Genomic DNA, 13,009 nt, shown 5'->3' on the forward strand with positions numbered 1-13,009 from the left:
CTTTTAAAAAGAGATCTAATCTTGTATTCTGCATTCAAAGGGATGGTGACCTAACCACTTCTTCCAAAAAGTTGGTAAAATGTCACTTCTATAACTTAAAAGCCTTACCAGCCTAAGATAAATATTTTGGACTTCACTACAAGGAATAAGGATAAAAGTTGTTGAATTGGAAGTTGGTGGTTACCAAGAGACCAGTGTTCAAGGCCTGATTATATTTAGTGTGGCCAATCAGAGGAGAGTCTCAAACACAGACAGCTTCAAAAGCTTTAATTTATGAAATCTCAAGAAAGTTATAAGCAGAATCTGTTAGGGTAATATATCTGGGCAGAACAATGTACATGGAAGACGGTGGCTCTTGAGGAGGGTTTATTAGCTGTCCAAAAGTCATCATCAAAGAACAGAACATTGGCCATACTGTTTTCAGTAAGGGAAAGCCATGATTAGAAACAAAGAAGCAATTCATAACTAATGAAAAAATTGGAAACAGGCTGTAAGAATGTTGAATGAGGAGTCATAAATCTTGGGAAATGGATATAGGAAGATAAGGTTGTCAAAGAAGGTTGCTTACTGGAAAGTCAAAAGACAACATAAAGTTAAGAGCATTAGTATAAAAATAAAAAACAACCAACGAAAAAACCCCCACCAGCTCCAGAAATGTTTGCCCTAGCTAGATGCAGCTTATAAAACTGCTTCTAACAGTGCAGAAAAGACAGAATAATAATTTCCTTACTATATTTGGAAGAAAGCAGTGTGATACATGTATGTCAAATGAACTATTTTCTGACCCACTGATTATTGGCATGTTAAGTAACAGAAGTTAACACTGATAAACCCGCAGGCCCAAATTATTTCCTCCTATGAGTCATAAAAGTATTGGCCAACTTGACTTCTGCACCTCTGATAATTTTTAACAAATATAGGTATGACAGAAAAAAAACCCAGAAAAACATGTCTTAGTGATAACATCGTGTCAATATTCAGAGAATGAGAATGGTGCTGCTAATTATAAGTTAATTAGCCTGATTCAGTCATGGTAAAACAAGGCAAAAGTGGTTAAGGGATTAGCTGAGAAAAACCTGAAGAGTAAGATTATAATTAATGTCAGTTAGCATATTTTTAGGGAAATGAATCAGATCAAACAGTTGTGCTGGGAAGACAGCAAGATATACAGATTAAGACAACAACGTTGATACAGTATATACAGATGTTTATAAGGGGGTTGATTTAGTACCTCATTACACTCATCAAAAACTTTGCACAGTGTGATGAGAAGACAGACCACATTAGCTGGATTAATAACTGGCTAAATGATGGCTCCCAGTGTCTGTTTGCAAAGCAGAAGCTGTGGCTGAGCAATCATGTGTCGTTACTTGGAAGTGAGTATCAGCTGTCAGTGGCTTGTCAGGTGCTGTGTGGTGTGGATTTCTTAGAAATTTCTTTTGGGCAGCTGTGACTAAGTACACCCTAGTAGGTGGGTTTGTGCTCAACAGGTCCGCGTTGTGGTGCAGCTCCATGTGCAATGCGAGCAACTGTGAAAAGCCCAGGGACTCTCATTGTGATAACTCTAGCAAAAACATAATGGACTACAGCTTCTTCCCCCAGATGATTTTGAGAGAAAATGTCCATTTTCTCAGCAAAAGAGTGGAAGACTGGCTAATAGTCCATGCTTGTGGACAAATAGCTCAGAGGAATTTGGTGCAAATCAGGACAGAGGGTCTGATAGCCATGGGCTGGCTTTTCTTGGGTGGGAAAGCCATCTTGAGTTCTCCCTGGCTATGGCAGGAATGCCGTAGCAAGATATTTCTGTGCACCCAGCAAGATGTTTTCACACTCTTGTCACTTATTTAAGTCAGAACTTTTCTTTTTCAACTCATTGTTCAAGTTTGAGACGGTTTGGAGATAAGCTTGTAACACAACAGGAATTTGCCCTGCTTTCTTGATGAAAGAGGCTGAAACTGGTTTTGCCTAAGCTTAACAGCAGAAAATTCAGCAACTGGATAAACCAGGCATGTGAAATTTCTGTCAGAAGGCAATTATGGGTAATGGCAAATGATATTAGAATTTAAACCGTTCTGCATCCTAACCAAAATGAGCATTACTGATTCAATAAAACTCCATTATAGATGACGTATCTTTTGTTTAATCTCAATTTTTCACCTTTTTTCTTCTCCCCCCCCCAACATGCTCAGTGTAGGCACATATTTCTCTGCTTCCCACAACCTGTGTCCTGGAGCACTGAGCAGAGGCAGGCTAAAGGGAATTTTTGAAGGATTTTTCAGAATGAATCTTGGGTGCTTTCTCCTTAGGTGCATTTCTCTTTCAGTAATGATAAAGAAGTACCACAGTGGAACATTTATTCTGACCTGTGGGAAATGTGTCATGATTTGTTTCCTGCCTGAAGACTGATGAAGCTGCTAGCATATGAAACGCTAGTTGTTGGCCATGCTGACAAAAAAGGCATTTGTAGTTTTTAAGAACTGTCATTAATCATACCTTGTGTCAGGGAGTGAAGAGTGCAGCAGTGCCAGCACATTTCTAAGAAAAGAATGAGCTGACAAAAAGGGGAACAGGACTAAAGGATTGTGACTGGCGATGTGGCTATTTGGTGCTATGTCATGGGGGTGGAGTGTGCTGGTGTGACAGGTAATGGGAGTCCCCAGGCAAATGAAGAAGGGAGGCTGAGCTGCTAATTCAAAAAGTAACTTTTACAATGCACATGCCTTTGGGAGAGGTGTGGAAGGTGGAAGTAGGTTGCTTGCCCTAACTTTTCACTCCTTTGCTTCCCAGGGTCCCTGCCAAGACTATTATGCATTTGTGTATCTTAAAATTATTTTAAAAGTGCATCTAATTACTTTCTTAATACATTTCAACTGTTAAATAATGTCTGTGAGGGATATGAAATGTAGCTGATGACAGAGAACATCTCAGATTTATGTGCTGTTATTAGCTGTACATGAAGTTTAGTGCTTTAAGCTGTACTTAAAAGCCTTCTGTCTAACGTAAACAGTACATTTCTTCTACCTGTTGATAATTAGGTAGATAGACATGAAAAAAAATGTGAAATAGCATAAACAGAACATTCCAGGCAATAGATCTACCCTAAATGGCACAGACATTTGCATTATTTATTATGGGATATCCACGAACAATCTCTGAATCTCTGTCATGAGAAAAATTCAGCCAAAACTAAATTTCAAAGTCTTCATAAAAAGAAATCACAAAACCTGAATGCTGATACTTTAACAGTAGCATCTGAGCAAAAATGAATGGCTATATATTAGTCCAACCAAATTTAAAACATGCTAGAAGATTTTAAACACTGAAGAATGAATTTCTGGAGCATCCTTGCATGCTGAGATGTAGACGCAACCCAAGTTTGGTCAAATATAGCACAAAGGAGGCAGAAAATGTGGCTATGGAATGTCATAAACTCATAAAAATGTAGCTGATGAAGTGAGAAGCTGATAGGCCTAATGATGGGAGAATGATGGGCTGGGGAGGTTGTCAGTTTAGCCACAGGCTTTTTGCTAGAATTGCTTCTCTACGCAAAAGCAGGCTGAGTAGGAGCAAGCATCAGGTAGAAAACAGGCCTAGAAATATCTAGTCAGGTCCTTGGGTCTGCACAGAAATATCACAGCTGTAGAGCACGCCATGAAAGAGTTTTGTGAGGCAATATCTATCAAACACATCAGAAGACCAAGTCTTTAGTATTGTAAAAAATGTGCAAGTTACAGTGATCTCTAAGGCCTTCTATGAATATTCTTTTGTCTCTGTCTCTTTCCTGCAAATACAGTTCTGTGTGATGCAACCGGCTTGCTCAGATCTGGGTCAGGTTTATTAAGGAAGCTGATTTTCTGGAGTGGCCTACACCTTGTTAAGGCCAAACACGTGTGTTCCCCCTGAGATTTTGATGGAAACTTGTTGGTTGCCTGGGTATACCCCTGTGCCCTTATCTCACCATTTTGCCTTTTCTCTGAGTCAATGCTACCCAGATACTCAGTTTCGGAATTTCTACCCCAGCATGGCATTTTACTCTCTGACATTTCAAGCTTGTTCCATGTGTAAATAATTTTGTTTCAGTTATTTTTATTTCTTCTTTCACTTTCCTTGCTGGTGTTCTGACTGTTCTGTATGTTAGAATATGAACCATTTGTGCCTAGTTTTGTTGGGTATTCTCAGAAATTGCACATTTCCCCTTTATCCTGCTTACGAGGACCTTATTCCCAGTCATTCCATACGTAATGCAAATATTTTCCTGCTTTGTGTGGATATCTTTGTGAACTAGCTGGGTTCATCACTACAGCTGCTGGTATTTGGACATTTTCTATTACACCTGCCAGCTGCTTTTTTGCTGACATTGTTTGGCATGTTTATTTATTTTGCTTTTTTATTTCTCTAGTCTTTACTGAAATAGTTTAAAATGGGTTGCTTACATCATGTAATCTATGCTTTTTACAGACCTTTGGGATTTTGATTCAGTGGTCACTCAGATATTCCATTAAATAAATCAAAAGTTTCTGACCATTAATTAATAGTTCTGATTAAACCAAACCAAGCCAAACAACAACAACAAAAAAAACCCTCCAAACACCCCACAACAAAACTCTTCAGGGTGGGGTGAAAAAATCCTACTTCCTCTTTTTATTCTGAACTCCTTGTGGGAAAATGGGTAACATTCCTATGGACACAACCTTCATCCTACCTTTGTATTGCCATTTCAAAACAGTGTTCCCTTTTATCTTCCTAAACAAAATGCAATCAATACTCCTCAAACCAGTACCATTTCTTTAACTGTCATCTCATTTACTAGCCCAAATGATTTTCATGGGCTTTTCAACTAGAAAGCGCTGGTTGAATCTGAGCTTTTACAAGATTTCATCATAATCTCTCGTAAGTTTTAGACCTGCCATGTTATTTACACAGTGCCTGCCCGGAGACTTTGGAACTCTGTTTTTATTGTGATTTTACTGTACTGAGGTTAGTGATTTTCATCCAACTTCTTAGAATCATAAAATCATTTAGGTTGGGAAAGACCATTAAGATCATAAAGTCCAACTGTAAACCTGATACTGCCAAGTCCATCACTAAACCATGTCCCTAAGTGCCACATCGACATGTCTTTTAAATATCTCCATGGATAGTGACTCAACCACTTCCCTGGGCAATCTCTTGCAAAGGCAGCCACCCTTTCCAGGAAGAAATCTTCCCTAATATCCGGTCAAAACCTCCCTGATAACTTGATGCCATTTTCTTGTCCTATTGCTTGTTACTTGGGAGAAGAGGCCAACCCCCACCTGGCTACAACCTCCCTTCAGGTAGTTGTAGAGAGCAATAAGGTCCCCTCCTGAGCCTCCTTTTCTCCAAGGTAAACATCCCCAGCTCCCTCAGCCGCATCTCATAGGACTTGTACTGCAGACTCTTCACCAGCTTCGCTGCCCTTCTCTGAACTTGCTCCAGCACCTCAATGTCTTTCTTGAATTGAGGGACCCAAAACTAAACACAGGATTTGAGGCGCAGCCTCACCAATGCCCAGTACTGGGGGATGATCATTACCCTTGTCCTGCTGGCCAAACTATTTTTGATACAGGCTAGAATGCCATTGGCCTCTTTGGCCACCTGGGCACACTGCTGGCTCGTGTTTAGCTATTGTCAACAAGCACCTCCAGTTTCTTCTCTGCCGGGCAGCTTTCCAGCCACTCTGCCCCAAGCCTTTAGTGTTGCATGGGTTTGTTATGACCCAAGGGCAGGACCTGGCAACATCTTCCACAGTCTCGTTCTTTTTTCTGTATTTACTGGGAATTTGTGATTTCCATTTTAAGGACTCTTTTGCATTCAAGCCCTATTTTACACAAATTTCAGGTAACAAAAACACAAACAGTAAGCACAGCATTCATGCTGTCTTTCATCTTGGCTTTAGTCTCTGCCTCTATCCATGAAGGAGTATCTGAAAATCTAACAATGGTCAATACAATAACCTGTCAGCAGTTATTTAGCTATTGGATGGAACATAAACTTCCATTGCAGCATTTATAGGAAGGTTGGATAGGCTCTCTGAGGCATGAAAGGACTAGCTGTAAAACTCTGAAGATGTTCAGGTAAGATCAGCAGATTGTTATTCATGCTTGAGAGAGAAGGGATGAAGCTGGCTTTGTTCTTCCTGAGGGGAGACAGCTCTGTGTTCTTTGCTTTCAGCGTGTGCTCACGCGTGTGTGTTTGCAGAAGGGAAAAGAAGAGAATATATAATGATGGTGAAGGTATATAATCACAGACACAGTAGAGAAGTTTCCAGTCTCATTTCTGGGCATCTCCATCAGCAGTGGCAACAGTGGTCATCACAACCAGTAGAAGCAGAAAGAGAAACACTTTTTTTCCTCATCTGCTGTCCTATACCTAGATTTCATCAGAGAAGCTCTGTTTTGGTATCCAGAATTTTAAACTTGTTGGAACTGGAGATTTTGAAGTGTATCTGGTAGATTCAAGTTGCTGCAAGTCTCCTGCATAGTTGTTCCAGTTGGGGGGGCTGTGTATCTGGAAGTCACTGTGGTTTCAAACACACACCTCACACAGCTGCTGCATACCCGTCAAATAGAGATAATACCATCAGGATGCACTGGACTCAATTACCATCTGTCTGCTACTCAGCCAGTGGAGTCTGACCAGCATTTTGAGCAAATGCTGCGTTCATTGTGTATGTATGACTTTGATTAGTATTAGATAAGTGAGGAGGAGGAAGATTACTGAAAAGTGTAAAGGGTAGACTAACAAACCAAAAGGAAGCCTTGTGCTCTGGTGATGAATATAATCTTTCACGGAAAGCAGTTGCACTGGCTTGACTTTCAACCTGCATAGAAGTGGATGGAAAATCCTTGTCTTACTGTTGCCAATCCTGATAGGCACACTGAAGCTTCACAGGGCAGCAAGGATGATGAACACAATGCTTGGGACACAGCAGTGCAGCTTTCCCTGCTGCATGTCCCACTGCAGCTACCTAGATAAGTGCAGGAGAGACAACAGTTTGAGAGGAATTTGTTGGCTGAGCATTGCATCCATGCAACGCAGTCATGCATTTGCCCACTGTAGCTGATGATGGTGTTCCCCATAGGGGTTTTTTGGTTCATTTGGAACAAAGGAGCATTGTTACATGAACCTCATACATCCTAAGAAATGACAGCTACTGTGTCTGGTCAATTTGTATTGATGCCTTCAACTCCACCCTCAGGCTTGAGCTAGCCTAGGAGATCCCAGTCAGTTTGTGTAGAGCCTTTCTTGCCTGTCAACCTGTGGCTGGGCTAATGGAGAGAGCTAATAATGTGAGAGCTGATGCTGTTATTTTTACATCAAGTGGTATATTCTCCTTTAACAGCAGCATTCTTCACTGACTGTTTTCATGGTCCAAGTCTGATTCAGTAGCATGAGTTGAATGAGAACATTTTACCCAAAGATTAGGCTTCCAAAGACACTTTCTTATCAGCTTGTTGTAGTTCTAAGGCAGTTTATACTTGAATGTTCATCTTTCCTTCATGTTTTTTCTCTTTCTAAAGCAAAACATCTTTTAATTGCTCTTTTAGCATTGAATGAAGATAATGCAAAACTATGAACAACACAATGATAAAATGTTAAATGGCAATACATGCAGGGGCCCATCAGTTTTATACATATTTATGACTGACTTTCTTTTAATAGAAAACATATTTTTTCTTTCAATGCACAGATACAGAATAAAATCACTTGAAAGCAAAGAATGAAATTGGATCTCATTAAAATATGGAGTTAGTGAAATGGTGACAGATGGGCCCTGCTGGGAAGGAGAAGACCGTTGAATGAGACTGGGATAAGTTAGTGACTTTGCAATTATAAAGCATGTGGCTTTGTAATTTCTAACCCCCAGTTCTGCAAAGTAATCAGTGCAGTTGGGCCCATATGCCTGCAGAGAGGTTCATTGAGACAGGCATGAAGATCTATGTAGAGGAACAGGGACATGCAGATATTCCAATACACAGCTTTAAGGGAGCAAATCTCTCTCTTTTTCAGCCAAATTTTAATCTGGCTCCTCCATTCCCTCTCCAGAATGGAAGAATGCTTCACTATGAAATATGAACTTGATTTTCATGTTTCCCATAGCGCTCACCAGACTAGGGCTGGAATTTTAAGAAAAACATTACCCTTTCAAACATTGATGGATCTGCCACTGTTAAATGTTGTCCATCTCAGTATGCCTGTGGCAATGGGTGACAGGTTTTTTTAATTATGTTTTGAAGAGGACTCTGATTTGTTTTTTATAATGTTGAAAATCTTTGTCTTGACTCATTTCTGTAATAAACTTCTGGCAACGGGAAGCAATAATTTATTTACGTAGAAATTTCTCATCTCTATTATCGTAAAGATGTCTTAGCAATTCTATTTTTAGGATTGCACAAATGGGGCATAAATCCTGTTTTTCTTTTAAAGCAGATTGTGCTAGGATATAAAACATCAAATGTGTGAGATTTGTGTCCATCTGAATGATCAGCTTGGTTTTTATTTCCAGGGACAACCTCAGTCATCAAGTCCCACCATATGTAAATGCAGACCACTAAGCAGATGATATATTTAACTTGTTACACAATCTCTTCCATGCATTTAACAAGCTGCAATAATTCAGAGATGGTCTCCCCAGTGCACCCTACAGGCAACTATTTGGTTTCAAGGTCTTGAAGCTATGCAGCCTCTTGGCCCTTTTTTCTGAGCATTCCTGGCAAACTTATTTTCACTCTTCAACCAAAGAATGGCAATGCTGATGCTGATCCCAGTACACTCATCGACATCATGTTTTCTTTTACAATCTGATATTTATGCCTGTTCTGTGTCTCTGTAGAGAAGTTGCCATGAGTAAGTTCAGTTGTCATAGCTGCAAATTTTATGGTGTAGTCTAATATTCTTTCATGGTTCCCAAATTTCTTTTTGATGTGTAAGTCCTTTCATGCCTTAAGGAAGCATAGAAGAAAGCACAGAAGTACTTGAAACACTAATAAATAGGAGCTGGAGGCTGATATTATAGGCCAACTGGGTGTAGGAGGAGCTGATGTCTTAATGATGAATCAGAAATGCTAGGAGAGGAGGAAGGCATGTCAGGAAAGATTGGGAAGATGCAAAACTTGAAGTGACACAGCGAGGTCAATCACTCACAAAAAAAAAATCTCTTTCTGGAAGCACTTGGAATGGACATGAAAAGTGCAATACTGTCTTTGTGGGAACCAGAGAAAAGGAAGCAAGACAATGCCTAAGTGGAATAGTTTGGCTGAGGTGATGGATCAGAAAGTCCATATCTTTGATACGTTACGCAGAAAAAATTCAACAAGGTGCGATTCAGAGCGTGGATGTGAGCGTGTAAGGCGAATTCAGAGCTGAAGACCAAGCATGGGTTATGAGTCTGAAATAGGAGAAGATTGTGTTCTCCACCTTGATTGAAAAAGGAAAGAGGAGAATGAGATTTAGACAGTATTAATCATCCTGCTGTAGCCAAGGTAAGGATGAGCAACATTAGTCTTCCTCAGAAAGTTCTGAGGGAAAGGGTGGTTTGGAACAAAATGGGATTTGAATTGGAAAGGGTGATTTGTGAGTTGTCCACATAGAAATAATAGTAAAATGTATGTTTACATACATTCAGCAGCACAGGGAGGAGGTCTATATAGAGCGGGGCAATGTGCCAAAGTTTTCTGGCAAAGCTTGGCTGTGGATGAAGTCTCTTCCAAAGAAGTAATGATTGGAGCAATAGGAGGGGAAACATGAAGACAAAGTCACAGGAGCCACTAGAGACTGGATTCCATAAAAAATGTGCTCTTGGGACCCCAATCACCATTGGGTCCAAGAGAATATGACTGTTGTTTCAAGCTGCATCAGACTTTCCATGGAATCTGGGGGCCACAGGAAAGACTGGAAAGTGTTTGGAAGAAAACTGAAGAGGCTTTGCAAACAGTGAATTCAGACTGTGTGCCCAAATTGTGATGCTAGAAAAGCCTCCTGTGGTCATTTAACGAAGAAAGAAATAATACGTTGGTATGGATCTGTACTTCTACAGGATTTATTTTGTCTGCCTTTGAAAAGTGTGAACTACCCTAATAGCTTTCCAGAAATGTTGACTTGTGGAAATACAGTGACTTTAGTGCTGATGAACGAGCACTTGGACCTCAAGTTCCCAGTTACATTAGCAATTGATCAAAGTCAAGGCAATGAGTACAGGAAGTTCCTGGTTCTTGTGAAAACCTTTAGGTTTCAGCTCAGGACACTTCAGAGAATGTTCTGGGAATCTCTGATAAAACCCTAAGAGATGCAGAATCTATATAGTGCAACTCCCAAGATCCAACTAATTCAATACAGTTCTATATTTAAGGTTGTTCAGCTACAGAGTAACACCACTGCAGCGTGGAAAATCACTGGCAGACTTACAGGGATATGCATATTACCCAGTATGACAGAACCAAAGGATGAAAAATTACTATCAGACTTTGGTAAAAAGTAGGGAAGTCAAAACAAGCACAAAATTGTAGAAATACAAAACTTCATCATAGTTTAGACACAGATGCTTTAGAATTTGCAAAGGTCACATAACAAAACCTACAGAAACATCAGTTTCTTGCAATGAGCTGAACACAAAAGAAACATGTTATAAAGAAATTGGAAGCTTCTGCTCAGTCTTTTAAAGCAAAAGAAAAACAAGTGTTGGCAGCGGAGAGTGAAACAAAGGGCAAAGAGACTGAAGAACAAAAGTCTTCATGGACTGATCTTTGTTTTCCAGACTGTGTGTAAAAGCAATTTAACAAGTGAAGACATGAACATATTTGAAGATACTTTACTTTACCAGATCAAAACTAGAAGGCAGCTGAAATGGCCAACAGACCAGTTGAAGCATGTTCATCCTGTAGTAACAACTTAAATGTTTGGTTTAGTTACTGTACTGGCTGGAGCGCTTCGTAGTGGAAGACTAGTGAGCAGGGTGCATCTGTCTGCTGCATGGCACTGTCATGGGTCCTCTTCGTAAAAAAACAGAGAAGAGGAAACAAAATATAAGCTGATGGAAGAGTTTAGCTAGGTGGACAGATGAGAAAGGCCACTATCTCTGATATGTTATGAAAGATGAAAAGATTCAGCAAGGTGCAATTCACAGCTTGGTTGTGAGAACATAAGGAGTGATCAGAGTAGAAGAGTTAATTTTGCCTAGGTCTCCTTTACCTTGATCAGTTAACTTCAGCTAACTTGACTGGCTCATTAATCTGGATTTTTTTGACGCACCCACATCTGTGCCACTAGATTGACCATCAGAGTATTTTTTGTTAGCTCAGCTGCTTTCCTTCCCTGGAATCCTCCAAAAATAACCTTTCTCAAGGGCTTAATTTCCATAGTACACCACACTCTGATTTACCAAAGACTGTAAACACTTAAAGGAAAGCATAAGCCAGACCTAAGTGCCTGGTATTACTGTTATCAAGTCTGCATTGCTCAGATACCAGCAGCTGCTGTGACTGGGTTCAAGGGCACCACACTCGTGGGCATTGGAAACATTTGTGGTAGTGGAAGCCACTCTTGGCTCTGTGTCTGCTCTGTCTACCCGCAGGACACATGCCTCAATGCTTTCTCTCCCACTTTCTTTGTGTATTTACACCTGCAGATGGGATTCCTCACCCTTCTGGAGCTTCTCTGAGGAGGAAGGTTTCCTGCTGGGAGCTGCTGCCTACTGCTTCAGTTCAGTTCTCATCTTGTCACTCCTACCCCAGTATAGGGATGCTGTCTTACACCTCAGAAGTCCTCTCTAGCCTAGCTAGCTTCACTTCAGCATGTTGAACTGACCTGTTCTCTCTCCTGCCATTATGCTTCCTTGGCTGTGATTCAGACTTGTCTGCCAGGTTTGCTGAACACACTCTGCTCTCCATAATCTGGGAGTACCCAAGTCTCCAGTGATCTTGTAAAATCTTTAAAACGTGGAAAACACCCTACTTTGAAAAGAGCTTCAGGTGTAACTTGTCTCCCAAACTTATGGACCTGCTTTTGTTATGTGAACTCCTCTGAATCTGGTTCCTGCAGCTACCTTGTCCATGCCTTTCCTTCATTTTTCCTTTTGCTTTTTTATTAAACCCTGTACTGAGTGGGGAGCCCTGCCTTGTGGGGGAATGTAGGCAGCAAACCATGGCTGACCAGGGTAAAACAGCTACATTTAATATTTGTAAAGGGCAATTCAGGTATGCTTTCTGTCTGTCACTTTATCTGCATCCCTTCCCACCACACTTCTGCCTGAACATTCCCACAGGTTGGGTTTGAAGTGGCTCAGGGAGCAGGATGGCTCCAAGAGTTGAAGCCACGAGACCTGGCACTATTTGTGCCAGAGAAGTTGTGAGAGAGAACACCCTGGAAGTGTTCAAGGCCAGGTTGGATAGGACTCTGAGCAACCTGTAGTCTAGTGGAAGGTGTCCCTGCCCATGGCAGAGGGGTTGGAAATAGATGATCTTTAAGGTCGTTTCCAACTGAAACCACTCTACGATTCTATGACTATCTGTGGCGGACCCTCGGCTGCCCCAGGGCAGCTGCCCTGGGCAGTGTGCTCAGCCCCTAAAGTAAACCAGAACAAGCTCACCTGGGGTGCAAAGCCTGATGCCTCCAAGTCCGTGTTACCTGTGCTCCCCTCAGGTCTCTGTGCAGCTCCCTCAGGATGTACCACAGAAAATCTCACCCCTACTCAGGGCCTTGTCTCACAGGGTGCCCAGGGTGACTATGAGGCCCTGTGCTGGGGCAAATCACAGAATCACAGAATCCTTAGGGTTGGAAGGGACCTTTGGAGATCACCTAGTCCAACCCCCCTTCCAAGGCAGGGACACCTAGCGCAGATAGGTGCAAATAATAGCACAGGAACGCATCCAGGTGGGTTTTGAATGTCTGCAGAGAGGGAGACTCCACAACCTCCCTGGGCAGCCTGTTCCAGTGCTGTGCCCCCCTCAATGTAAAGAAGTTCTTCCTCATGTTCAGGTGAAACTTCTTGCAT

The sequence above is a fragment of the Chiroxiphia lanceolata genome, chromosome 2 (assembly GCF_009829145.1).
Source record: "Chiroxiphia lanceolata isolate bChiLan1 chromosome 2, bChiLan1.pri, whole genome shotgun sequence".
In the NCBI taxonomy this organism is placed as follows: domain Eukaryota; kingdom Metazoa; phylum Chordata; class Aves; order Passeriformes; family Pipridae; genus Chiroxiphia; species Chiroxiphia lanceolata.